Raw genomic sequence first — 14,366 nt, forward strand, 5'->3', positions numbered from 1 at the left:
AATCAGTTGGGAAAGAGAGGCAAATAAGCATTAGGACAACTGAGTTCAACACATTATAAAGAACAATATTTTTCAAGCGAATTTAACAGAGAAATATAACAAGCAAAATTACAAACATAGTAGGAAAAAAAAAAGAGAAGTTTATAGTTGTGCTGAACATTTTAAAGTTCTTCCTATGCAAGACTCAAAACCTAGAAACCACAAAAGAAAAGGTTGATTGATTTGACTACATAAATATTAAAAACTTTTGAATAGTAAAGGAAGCCATTAATAAGGGTTAAACACAAGTGACATACTGGGATAAATTTTATAAAGCACATTATAAATAATTAATATTTACAATGTGTAAGACAAAAATATAGAAAAAGCTGCAAAGAAAATGAACAAGCAAAATACACAAGCTATAAACTAGGAAAGATGCTCAACCTCACTAGTAATCAGGGAAATTGAAATTAAATAAAAGATGAGGTTTTTTTCCCCCCATTCTTCACAGATTGGCAAAAATTGGAAAGACAGACCATACAGTATTCGTGCACCATTGGTGAGAGCATAAATTGGTGAAATTTTTATTACGGTCAATCTAGTAACAGCCATCAAAACTTTAAAAGGCATATCCTTTTATCTAGCCGTTTCACTCCTAACAACCCACATAGTCAGATGAAGTACTAAAATACAGGCACATGATCACAACGATATCAGTAAGGTCATTCACTGCATCATTTCCTAGCATTAAAAATGTCCATTAGTAAAGTAGTGATAAAACAAAAAACAGAACATATGTACTAGGAAATGAAATGCAGCCACTGAAAAGGATTAAGACCTATGTGTACTGATGTAAACATATCTCCAAGACATATTTAAACAATAAAATATGTAAATATACTGCATAATAAAATACATGATTTCATCGTATAGTGAACAATCTATCTAGACTTGTATTTGTTTGAATATGAACAGAATTTAGAAGAACAAAGGATAAATACTGATCCATTAAACAATAATGACTTTATCAGGAAGGAGAAGAGCATTTACTTTTTTTTTTTTTAACTTTATGCCTTCTATAGTGTTTGAATTTGTTACAATCACGTGTTGCTTTTAATTTTTAAAATAGCAGTAAGGATTAAAATAAATAGAATGATTAGTGCCAGTGAGCAGTACACCCTGCAAATAGGGTAGCCAGCATACAGAATGGCTGTGAATTGCTCATTTACAGCTGGGAGGTTTCACTGTGATGTGAACCATTCTGTGCACAAGAGGTACAAGAGGGGGAATGGGGGCGGCATCCTGATACCCCAAGGCCTTGTCAAAATGGAGCCCTATTTTGTGCCACTATCTTATCATTTACTTTGCAAACTTGCCTTGCTGAAGTCATTCAACTGGAACAATAAATGATAACTGCCATGGATTTCCCTGTACCAGAGAGGCGGAGGGAATCGGACCACTCACTCTTTTCAAGTATCATTTTCAAGTCATCAGTGGATTTGACCATTTTGTTGAACCCTTGCCATCCTGAAATCCTTACGGGCACAGTTTGATTAGGCAGAATCCTTGGAAGTGCAGTTTTAACCCTTGAAAATAGCCCGAGTTACAAACATCCTAAAAATTACATATCGGTGTGAAGTCACACATAATAGCTGAAAAATTTAGTGAACCCTACACACTGGAAGTGTCAAAAAGTTGTATGGGGGCCAGATGTGCAAGAAAAGTGAAACAGAACACCCAGAAGGTTCTTGTGTGAATTCAGTCCGGGCTGTAAGTGACAGAACGTATAAATACCTTTTAGAGTCGCTGTTTGGCATGAATCAAGTGATCCCAGTAGCAGTACTGTGAACCACTGCCATAAACTCTGAATTAAATCAATGGGTTCCATCTCCAGAGACTTCTGAAGTATAAGATAATACCACACAAAAGTGGATCAATTTGCACTAATGGCGCCACCGCTATGCTAGAAAGTCTGAGAAATTTATTTCCATGCCAACCAGGAAACTGGATTTACTTCAATTCTCTCTCTCAAAGTGCTTCATAGCCTGCAAAGCGCTTTCATCTCTCTCAATTCATCCCAGTAGCCTCCGGAGTTGGTTATTATTGCCCCTGTGCCCAGAGCACCGAGGAGCTATTGAGCAAGAAAGGGGAGGTGACAGGACCGAAGTCACACGCAGATTTGCATGTGAGCCTGATGTTTCAACTGCTATGTTCTTTTTTAGGCCACATCCACTCTGAATACCAACTGAATAATAAACCCACTACCTATAATTATTTTTTACATTAGTTACATTATTAATTGCATAATTTTGGGCCTTCTTACAGTGGGCTCAAAGATTTTTCCAAGCTGAGTTTGTCCAGTGTTGTTATTTTTAAAGATTAAAATGACTTGACAGGGCTATCATGATCCTTAATATGTATAACATTTTTAGACTGACAGAAGAGGGGAGGGATTACTTACTCTCATGACTAGAGAACTCTGTTACAGTGGGGCTAAGTGATTAGACTGAGGTTAGTCAGCAGGAACCTACAACAAAAAGAATACAAGGGAGACCATCCATCCTCAGGAATGTATATGGGCAGGACCTTGGCAGCCCAGCAGATCTGCTGGCTGGATTGTCAGATTTCTGCTGAAACAAAGAAAGGAGTTACAAAGAACTGAAGTCTGTCTCTGAGCCCAAGGCCTCCAGTGTCAAAGCCACGTCAAGCCCAGAGCTGGCCTCATTTTGCTCTCTGGATACTTACGGGTCACAATACTTCCTGCATTTAGTAATCACCATCCAGCGGAGGGCTCAGGGCCAGAGCTCTCTACTTATTTGTCCCCCTCAAACAATTCTTGTTTCTGGCAAGTCACCAACAGAAATCACCTGCTCCCGTCAGATGTTATCACCTCTACAGTGAACAGTAATTCACTCTTTCTCAAGCTCAGAGAGGCGATGATGATAAAAAATACAGTGGCCTCAGAATTAAAGGGACTTTAGAGACCACATATTTCAATCGCTCTTCTTTGCATGAATCATCTTGAAAGTATCACTACTGTGGTTAGGTGGCTAACCACGCAGTCCCTCCAGGTGGTTAGGCTGGCCTATGCTTGACTACCTCCAGAGACGGGAGGTCAGCACCTACTGGGCTTGAAAAGACGTTGGAAATGGCTCCTAGTCAGCACCCCCAAAATTACCTTCCTGTGTGTTTTACTCACTAAATTTAATTTTTCACTCAAAAATAGTTGAGGACTTACTATGTGCTAGGCACCTGGGTATGCAAGGATTTTTTAAAAGATGCCACCCCTGTACTGAAGAAGCTTATCACTTATTGTAGTTATTAGGCTATTCATCTGTAATCTGGGGCTTACTTTCCTTCTGCACACAGTGGATTTCCCTGACCACCTGCAGTTGGGTGTAAACAGTGAAATGTAAGCAAATGTGTCATCTCTAGGGAAAAGCATTAAGAGAAAGTACACGCTTTGCTTCACTGTTTACTCTCTGGCCTGGCACTGGCAATGTTTCAGATCATGGTTACCGTTAGCCTGGGTTAGGGAAAACAAAAGCTGACCTGCAATGTACACATAACGTGAGCAAGAAATAACCTTTGTTGTTTTAAGCCACTGCAGTTTTTGGAGTTGCTTGTTACTACAGCATAATCCAACCCATCCTGACAGATACACAGTACAAGGGAAGCCAGACAAATAAATCAACAAAAATCGAATGACAAGCCGAGTGTTGCAGTGGAGGCATTGCAAGATACAGTGAGGGTGTAGGAAAAGATTTACCACCACCTAAGTCTTCCGGAGTTGGGTAAGGCTTCACAGAAGGGGCAGCCTTTGAAATAGACATTGGAGGATGAGTAGATACTGACAAGCAGACATGTTAAGAAAAAGGTGCTCTAGACAGAGGAACTCTTTATGCAAAACCACGGAGGAAAGAGGGGACATGGTTGGAGAGCTACCAAGGAGTTCGGTTTTGCTGGCATATGAGTCTGAATGTGGTGTATTTCCCATGAAGCTAAAGACGCTGAAGCTTCAGGGACCCTCACTTGATGGGCACTTTCCAAGGAATGTATCTATATTTTTATAAATTTATGCTTATATTCTAGACACTTCCCCTCCCCCCCAGGAGACCCTCCCTCCTAATGTTCAGGTTCCACCAAAGCTGGGTCTGCTTCTGATGGGGTAGAGGGGAGTAGGAGATGACAACAGGTCTACAGAGAAGATCCGAAGACCTATAAATCTTCCACATGACACCTTTTTCAACATTTGAAAAAAGGAATCATGTTCCCAAAGAGTCTTTTACCCCCCAAGCCAGTCATTCTCATTCCTGCACTTGGGGTCATGGGTTGGAATGTCTGGCGTCATCTCAATTGCTCTTCTCTGAATGTGCTATTTGTCTAGAGCCCTCTTAAGAGTGGCACCTGAATCCAAATCGAATTCTCCAGATGGAGTCTGAAAGTATTTATCACTTTTCTTAATGGAGTTTCATGCATCATACTTAATCTTTCCATAAAAGTTGCTACCCAGGGCTTCCCTGGTGGCGCAGTGGTTGGGAGTCCACCTGCCGATGCAGGGGACACGGGTTCGTGCCCCGGTCCGGGAAGATCCCACATGCCGCGGAGCGGCTGGGCCCGTGAGCCATGGCCGCTGAGCCTGCGCGTCCGGAGCCTGTGCTCCGCAACGGGAGAGGCCACAACAGTGAGAGGCCCACGTACCGCAAAAAAAAAAAAAAAAAAAAAGTTGTTACCCAATGATGCCAGATTATTTACACTGTGAAATTCCCCAGAAAAATATAAGCATTGCTCTTGGATTTAATTCACCCCCAATACCAATACCAAAATACAACACTTGATTGTTTCCCTTTAGGTTTGGCAGACTGTGAAGAACAAGTTTGATAGAGAAAAGAAAGAAAGTTAATTCATTTAACAAATGTTTACTAAGCACCTACCCCATGCCAGGCACTGTCCTAGATGCTAGAATATGGGTAAGGCAAAAAAGAGATATAAAATTCTCTGCCGTCCTGGAGTTTACATTCTAGTTTAGGGAACAGACAATAAACCAAATAGATAAGTGAAACTGTGTGTTAAAGAGGAGTAAGTACAATGGAGAAAAATGAAGCAGGGAAGGGGGACAAGGAATGTGGTAGGTGGGGAGGGGATGAGGTGGCAATGTTAATTATGGTGGCTAGAATGGCTCTGCTGAGAACATGACATTGGAGCAGGGACTCAGAGGTGAGGAAGTGAGCCATCTGGAGTTGAAGAGTGTCCCAGGCACAGGCACAAGCTGGTGCAAGGACCTTGAGGTGGGAATGTGTCTGGTTTGTTCAAAGAACAGCAAGGAGGCCAGTACAGCTGAGTGGGAGTAGTCAAGAGAGAGCAGGAGAAGACAGGGTCAAAGAGGTGGGGAGGCAGACTGTGCAGGGCCATTGTGACGACTTGGGTTTCTCTGAGATGGACAGTGCCCTGGGGGCGCTTGGAGCAGAGGGTTGATGTGATCTGACTTGTGTCCCACAGGACGCATCTGCTGGCCGTGTTGAGAACAGGCCACAGGAAAAGCAAGAGGAGAAGCAGAAACCTGTCAGGAGGGTATGGCAGCAGTCCAGGCAGGAAATGACAACAGCCTGGTCCAGGACAGTAGAGATGGAGGTAAAGAGAGATGTCTGCATTCTGGACACATTCTGAAAGTAGAGCTGACAAGACTTCCTAAGGATGGAGCATGTGAACATCGCATCCACAGGAATCAAGGATGACTCTGAGGTTTCTGACCTAAGCAACCGGAAGGGTGGTGCTGCCATCAACCAAGATAGGTTTGAACCTGGGAAGCTTACTATCAAAAGCCAAAGCAAATGCGTACTGAGACTGGAAGGTCCCTTTCTAGGTGGAAAACTGGACTGGGCTGGTTTGGACATAAGAATTTCAGAGAACTAATGGGTCAGGCTGCTAATGAGCAGGGAGGCTGTGTAAGGCCAGCGTCCCAGTGAAAATTCTGGTGTCTGCCGAAACCTGCTCGAACCCACAGAGAAACTATGGGAAGCAGGGTGGGGGCTGGAGGGTGAGGAGGTGGGGACAGGGGGAAGCTGGGGACAAACCGAGGCTACTTTGAAAGCCAACTAGTCAGAACCAGCACCTTTCAAAGTTAATCATGTTACAGGGAAATGTACTTGAATCCCAAATGCTGTTCCAAGTACAAAAGTAAATTACTTTATTAAATTTAAAACTAAAAATTCAAGAGAGCAAAATAGGAAATGGTTTGTTCTGGATATGGTTTTCCTTCTGAATTGCATTGGTTTTGTTTTAACTGAACTTTTCCAGCATGGGTCAGAGACTTTACAGGCTAGATAGCTTGCAGGCCAGTGGGCACGCCTGAGCCTCTCAGGAGCATTCATCTAAAGCGAACTCTCTGGCTCTCCCCCCTGGGGGCTCTGTTCTCCTCTCCCCTCCCAGGCTCAGCCTGCACCGTGGACTTTCTTCAGTGGCCCCACTACAAAGCCCAGCAAGAGCTCACACACAAGAAAGGATGCTCCATTGCACTCAGAGCACGAGAAATACTAATTAAAACCACTCTTGATTCTCCTTCTTTCACTTACTTTGGAAAAGCTTGAAACATGTGACAATGTACTGAGTTGGCAGGGAAGTGAGGAAATTAGGCGCTCTCACACACGGCTTGTGGGAGTGAGAAGTGGTAAAATCTCTACCGAGAATGTTTAACAATAGCTAACAAAATTACAAACGCTCACCCGCTTTGATTCAGCAAGTCTGCTTCTAGGAACGTAGCCTACAGATGTGCTTGTCCATGAGCGCAGTATTGTAGGTATAAGGTGGTCCACTGTCAACCCCGCAGTAACAAAGAGCTGGGAATAACCTAACTGTCCCACAAATAGGGGAAGGGGAATAACATGCACCCGTGAAAAAGAGTGGGGCACACTTTTTACACTGCTACGGATTAAGCTTCAAGATGTCTTTTTTGGGGGGGGGGTATAGTTGATTTACAATGTTCTGTTAGTTTCAGGAGCACAGCAAAGTGAATCAGTTATACATATATATATATATATATATATATATATATATATATATATATATATATATAATCCACTCTTTTTTTTTTTTTTTTAGATTCTCTTCCCATTTAGGCCATTACAGAGTATTGAGTAGAGTTCCCTGTGCTTTTCAGCAGGTTCTTATTATTCTTATTAGTTACCTATTTTATAAATAGTAGTGTGAAGATGTCCTGATATATGTTGTCTTTTAAAAAGCACAGTGCAGAAGAAAAAAACATACATGTGCTTATGTATACACGCACTTCAAATCTCTCCAGACCAGGACGTGAGAAACTAGTAACAGCGGCTGCCTCTGGGGAGAGGGACGGGGTGACAGGGAAGCTTTTGCCTGTGAACCGTTTCAAATGCCGAACAATGTGAAGGTGCAGGATATTCAAAACAAAAGATTAAAATGTGAATAAATATATACATGGAAAAATGTTAGCCCCTTTCCTAAAGTATGTGAGTTGTTACAAAGAGCAACAAGTGAAGCAGTGAGTGGCTGCTGGGGCTGGGCAGAGGGCCTTGAAGAATATGTGACTGGGGCCCAACACCATGCAGAGCTCCTCCATAGTTCAAACTTCTAATCAACACAGATGGGCTTGTGTTTAACTTCTGTAGTGGTGCGCTAGGGCACATCACCTACAGCTAAATGGAATACCTGCAGCTAAATATACTCCGCCTGCCTCCAGCCTAAAGCCATGGTTGTAAAGTGACTTCTAAGCATCGAAGTTGGAGGAATGGGACAGTACATGCAGAGCAACCTCTTTCCCAATCAAAAACTCCTACAGCAACCTGTTATCCAGTCTCCATTTGAGTACCTCCATGGTCTGAGAGCTCATTATCACTTACAGCAATTTATTAAAAGCTCTTTTCTTAGTTGGATCTGATTCCCAGGTTTTAGACTTGTGTTTTGAACAGACACAGAACAAGTCAACACTCTTCACTATGTGAGCAGTCAACTCTCTCTATACATCAGCCTTTCTCGCAGTTGAAGGTCGTCATTTCATCCTTTAGTATTCACCTCTGCAGTGTGAGCATCCCGAATTCAACCCACTCTCTCTCTAGTGACCTGCTTTTTGAACACTCTCTATTTTGTCTATGTCTCTCTCAAAATGTGGCAATTAGAACCAAACAAGCATTCAAGATTTAGCCTAAACAGAAGAGAATTAAACCAGGCAGTGTTTTAATCATTCTATCACCACTGCTAATACTATCAGAAATCTATCCAGGGAGAAGTTCTATTTTCTTTTTGTCCCCACACAAATGAGGGATTTGAGGCCCAGAGAGGTGAGGTGACCCAGTGGGACAAGGGAACACTGTTGGAATTTGGTGGGACTGGGATTCTTTCATCACGAGGCCACTGGAGTACACATTTTACAATTCTGATAGAGCAGTTAGTTCTCTGCTTTCTTCCCCTTTGAATTCTACCTTCTCGTCTTTTTTTCTTTCCTTCCAGTTTTACTGAGATATAATTGACATACAGCACTTCATAAGTTTAAAGTGTACAGCCTAATGAGTTGACTTCCCTACAGCATGAAATGGTGACCACAATAAGTTTAGTGAACATCCATCATCTCAGACAGATACACTAAAGAAAAAGAAATTTAAAAAAATGTTTTTCCTTGTGATGAGAACTCTTAGGATTTACTCTTAACAGATTTCCTATATAACATCCAGCAGTGTTCACTGTATTTATCATGTTGTACATGACATCTCTAGTGCTTATTTATCTCCTAACTGGAAGCCTGTCCCTTCTGACTGCCTTCATCCTATTCCCCCTCCCGTCACATACCCACCTTCTCGTCTGGAGGGAATGTTTCGGTTTCTTGTCTTCATTATAGCCATGCCACATGGGTCACAGCTCTGTGGCCAATGAGGCTCCTGTGGGCTCCAGAGGGCCTGGGTGGGGATGGCATCTGGGGCCCCTCCGTGCCGCTAACACCTCTCTCCCCAGGGATAACAGCCCTTGCGAGATCTTCTCTGAAAACCCTCTTCAAACATCTAAGTCAGCCCAACCTCCGCCCTGAACAGTCTTCTAGCACAGCACCCTCTTTCACAACACTTACAAAATTTGTCATTGGCTCCTTATCCACATCTTTTCCTGCTTACTGTCTCTCACAGTTGGCTGTAAGCTCGATAAAGTCGGGGCCTAAACCCCCAGTGTCCTCACTCAGCATCCAGCTCAGTGCCTGGCACACAGTAACGATTTTCAGTGAGTGAATGGATGACTAAATGGGAGCTGAGAACGGGGTTAACAACTCTAACCAGACAGAGCTGGGTTTGGGTCCCAGAGCCCTGCCACTGTGAACTGTGTATTCCTGGGCAAATGACTCAATTCCTCACTGGTAAGATGGAGACAATGACGCCGAACTCACAGAGCTGACATGATATTCAGTGAATTGATGAGTGCACATAAGCATTTAGCGTGCCGCCTCGTTCACAGTAAGCGCTCAGTAAATCACAGTGACTGCAGCAATTGCGGCTGCCCTAATTCTACCACCTTCCACTCAGAGGCTGGCCACTGGAGGATGACAATTAACTGGAATAGCAAAAGGTACATCCGCTCTTTTATCCTGTTTGCTTTTTTAAAAAGTTGTGTTAAAAAAAACACATAACACAAAATACACCAGCTTAATACTTTTAAGTGTACAGTAGGATTAACTAGACCCACACTGTTGAACAACACATCTCCAGCCCTCTTTTCATCTTGCAAAACTGAAAGTCTATATCCAGGGAACAGCAATGGGTCCCCTTTCCCCTTCCCCAAGCCCCTGGCAGCCACCGTTCTATCTTCTAAGAGTCTCTGCCTACTTGAGGTGTGGAGCTGTGCAGTATTTGTGTTTCTGTGCCTGGCTTATTTCACTTAGCATTACGGCCTCAAGGTTCACCCAGGTTGTAATATGTGACAGGATGTCCTTCCCTTTTTAAGGCCGAATATTTCATTGTATGTATAGACCATGTTTTTATCCATTTATCTGTTGACAGACATTTGGGTTGCTTCGGCTAGTGTGAAAATGTTGCTTCATATAAACAAGTGTGTGCAGATCTCTGAGATGCTGCTTTCGATACTTTTGGATAGAGATTGCTCTTTTTTTTTTTTTTAAACTCTCCACAAACCAATCATGCCAGTGGAGCAGCAATAGTCACAGAGGTCATATCTGCCTTCACTTTTCTGCTCCTGTCACCAAGTTATCTCTGTCCCAAGCTCACTCCCTAGTCCTTTCTGATGTCCTCCAGGTTCCTCTATTTTTAAGTGAATTCCATAGGTCAAAATTTGAATTTATATCTTTGTCAAGAAGAGAGGGAAGCTATTAAGCCTCTCCTTCTCCCCTCTGTTGCAAAATCTCCAGGTCCCTCATCTGGAGTAGGGCCCTGCCCCAGGTCTAAGCAGGATGGGGCTGCAAGAGGCCAGGGCCCAGGCCCCTGGAACAGTGCAGGGCTGTGGCATAACCTCAGTTGGTCCGGTACAGTTTTAATAATGTTCAGTTTATGAGTAATTTTTCTCCCCTGCACCATGCGGGATCTTAGTTCCCCAACCAGGGATCGAACCCGGACACCGGCAGTGAAAGTGCCGAGCCCTAACCACTGAACTGCCAGGGAGTTCCCGATGAGTAATGTTTTGAATGCTGCTAGTATCTCATCAGGAAGTTATTCGTTTCCCTTGACAGGTAAGATTAAATAACATTCACTGGGTTTAACAGCCTTGTGACAGAGCCAGGGTATTTGTATGCAAACCCACTTCCAATCTTATGATGTCCAACCAAAGGGTCCAACTGGACGTGATCGATAAAGTTCCACATCTTCTCGTAACTCTTCAGGATCACTTTCACACTACTGTCCTGAAGAGCAACAGAACAGAGGTGTTGAGAGCCAGATGGAAGACACATTAGGGGCCTTCTGGGGGCACGTGGCTCTGTTTTGAGGAACCGTGGGTGCCAAGGTCACCCAGGGGCAAGGAGGAGCAATAGGTCTCAGCACTCACGCCTCCTCTAGTCTATAAAGCAGTAATAAGAGGGGCTATGATTGTGCAAAATATAAAATTCCCACAACTATTTATTCACAAACATCGTCAAACCAGGAATAAAGTACACACATCTCCCCATTCCCATCTCAGCCCTCTTCCTACAAAACGTAGTGGGTGCGCGCACACACACACTCACCTCTGGTACACTCAGGAGAGTGTCTGAGGAGGTGTAACTTCTGCTGCAAACGAGTAAACGTGTTTATTTTCTTGCCATGAGATTTCAGGAACCTAAATCAAAAGTTTCTAAGATCTTTTCTTGATAGTGTATAAGAGAACTGCTGTGATGTGCCTGCCATCATCTATTTGCTTATCTGTTTTTAAACGAAAGGCTGCTTTAATATTACATGGTGGTGGTATTTCTATGATAATCCTGGACAACAAAAGTTCATCTGACTTTACTTAAAATATGACTTAACTCTCATAAGAACAGAGATCACCCCCTTAACTGGCCCTCACCCACGCCTCCCCACCACAGCCAGCTCCCACTGTCACACTTACTCAATTTCCTTGCTCAGTCAGTCCTTGGCACACTGCAGGCTCCATTCCCTCCTATTCTGCCCAAACTACTTGACTAAGGTCACCAGTCAAGTGGCTCTTTCTGACTCCCGGGTGGCGAGTCTCAAAGTCATTCAGGACCTAAAGGAGGTTAACACCCACACCTCGACAAGCTCTCCACAAGGGAGCAAACTCACCCCGGCCTAGGGCTTTGCAATCTCCTGTACCCAAGTGACTTCAAAATTGCCCTTGCCAGCCATAAAGTACTTGTCAAGCTCCAAATCTATCACTTCCAACTGCCATTGGTTCTTGTAGGTTTTTTAAAACTAGACACAGTTTCTACCTCCCCTTATCTTGGCATTCACCCCTCAAAACAGAACAAAACAAGCAAAACAAAAAAATTCAGTCACCATGTTCTACTGCCTAGATCTTCATCTCACGTCTCATCATCCATCCAGATTTCCAAGCACGAGATCTGATCTCCAAATCACTCCTGTATCCTTTATGCAGCCCTCTCCCATCTTCCCCTTACCCGGCTGCCATCAAATCTTATACATGGAAGAATGTTTCAAATCCAACCTGTCTCCATTCCTCCAAGACACAGCCCAGTGGCTACGTGCATTTATATCCTGGTTTATGTCCTGATTCTGCCTCCTGTGAGCTTGGGTACCCTGGACAAGGTGCTTGTGCCTCCTCTGTCTCCATTCCTCCTCTGCAAGTGGAAATAACAGTCTCAATCTTTCAGAGTTATTACAAAAATGAAGATCTGAGTATAACGGGTGCAACACCATGCGTGACACCTAGCAAGTGCACCATAAACGATGGCTACTGGCATCATCCTCGTGTCTTCTATCTTAATTCAGTCCCTCATCTGCTCTGGCCTAGAACAACCCTTCAGGTTCCCAGCCCTTAGTTCTTTCCCCCTTCAGTCTACTTCTAACATTGCCACCAGGCTCAACATCTGAAAACACAAATCTGTTCATGTCACTCCTTGGTTTCAAGAATTTCTGTAGGCTTCTTACTTCCAATCAGAAGATTCTACACGCATGTAGTTCGATACTTCAGCCACCAGCCGCATGTGGCTATTCAGCACTTCAGTTGTGGTGTGTCCAAACTGAGATGTACTATAAGGGTAAAATACACACTGGATTTGAAGATTTAGTATGAAGAGGAATGTAAAATAACTCACTAATAATTTTCTTTAGTAGAACAGAGTTCTTCATTTAAAGCAGAGACAGAACAAACGCCAATTTAGTACCTTTTAAATTACCTTTTTATATCAACATGCTTACATTTTTTGGTAGTTTCTTATTTTTTCTTAGTCCCTTACTCATGTCTCCTTTTTCTCTTTTTCCATCTGAAATGTCTATAGTCTCAGAAGTAATTACATCTTTTTTAGAAGGAGAGGGATTTAAAAAAAATATTGTGGTAAAATACTGTAAAAAAAAAGTACGTATTTACATATAATACAAAATTTATGTTACACATAACATCAAATCTTAATCATTTTTAAGTATACAATTCAGGGGCATTAAGTATGTTCACACTGTTGTATAACCATCATCAACACCGTCCAGCTTCAGAATTCTTTTTATCTTGCAAAACAGAAACTCTGTCCCCACTAAACAGTAACTCCTAATTCTCTCTCCCTTTAGTCCCTGGAAACCACCCTTCTGCTTTCTATCTCTATGAATTTGACTACCCTGGGTCCCTCATATAAGTGGAATCACATGGTATTTGTCCTTTTGTGACTGGCTTATTTCACTTAGCAGGACGTCTTCAAGGTTCATCCATGTTGTAGCATGTGTCAGAATTTCCTTCCTTTATAAGACTGAATAATATTCCTTTGTATGGATATAACACATTTCATTTATCCATTCATCCTTCAATGAACACTTGAGTTGCTTCCATCTTTTGGCTACTGTAAATAATGCTGCTATGAACATGGGTGTACAAATATCTCTTTGGGTCCTTGCTTTCAATATTTTGGGGGTATATACCCAGAAGTAGACTTACTAGATTGAATGGTAATTATATGTTCAACTATCTGAGTAACTTTCATATTGTTTTCCATAGTAGCTGCCCCACTTTATATTTCTACCACAGTGACGAGAGCTCTAATTACTCTACATCCATGCCAATATTTGTTATTTTCTGGGTTTTTTGATAGTGGCCATCCTAAGAGGTGTGAGATGGTATCTTACTGTGGGTTTGATTTGCATTTCCCTAATGATTAGTGATGTTGAACACCTTTTCAGGTGTTTGTTAGTCATTTGTATAACTTCTTTGAAGAAGTGTCTATTCAAGTCCTCTGCCCATTTTAAAAATCAGGTTGTGCTTTTGTTGTCATTGAGTTGCAGGAGTTCTTTATATATTCTGGATATTAACCCTTATTAAATATACGATTTGCAAATATTTTCTTCCATTCCACAGGCTGGGCTCCCACTCTGTTGAATGTGTCCTTTGAAGCACAGAAGTTTTTAATTGTGATGTAGTACAATTTATCTATTTTTTTCTTTTGTTGCCTATGCTTTTGGTATTATGTCCAAGAAAGCACTGCTAAATCCAATGTCATAAAGCTTTTCCCCTATGTTTCCTTCTAAGAGTCTCATAGTTTTAGGTCTTCAAATTAGGCCTTTGATCTATTTTTAATTAATTTTTGTATATGATATAAAGGTAAGGGTCCAACATCACTCTTTTACATGTGAATATCCAGTTTTTCCAGCATCATTTGTTGAAAAGACTGTCCTTTTCCCATTTAATGGTTTTGGCACTTTTGTCAAAATCATTTGACTTCATCTGAGGGTTTATTTCTGGGCTTTCTATTCTCTTCCAATGGT

The 14,366-nt window shown here is 42.3% G+C and overlaps 1 protein-coding gene across 15 annotated transcripts in view; it reads right to left on the reverse strand.

Annotated features, from left to right (window-relative positions):
* Window positions 1-14,366, reverse strand: part of ZHX3 (zinc fingers and homeoboxes 3) — a 145,999-nt gene that overhangs the window by 22,746 nt on the left and 108,887 nt on the right. Inside the window, exon 1 of one of the 15 annotated variants that reach the window (XR_010935316.1) lies at window positions 8,804-8,822. The exons of the other annotated variants lie outside the window; for them this stretch is intronic. The gene's annotated coding sequence lies outside the window, so the exon portion shown is untranslated. Of the gene's footprint in view, window positions 1-8,803; window positions 8,823-14,366 lie in introns of those variants that run through there. 15 annotated transcript variants of the gene reach the window in all.

Source organism: Pseudorca crassidens, chromosome 15 (genome assembly GCF_039906515.1).
Source record: "Pseudorca crassidens isolate mPseCra1 chromosome 15, mPseCra1.hap1, whole genome shotgun sequence".
Lineage (NCBI taxonomy): Eukaryota > Metazoa > Chordata > Mammalia > Artiodactyla > Delphinidae > Pseudorca > Pseudorca crassidens.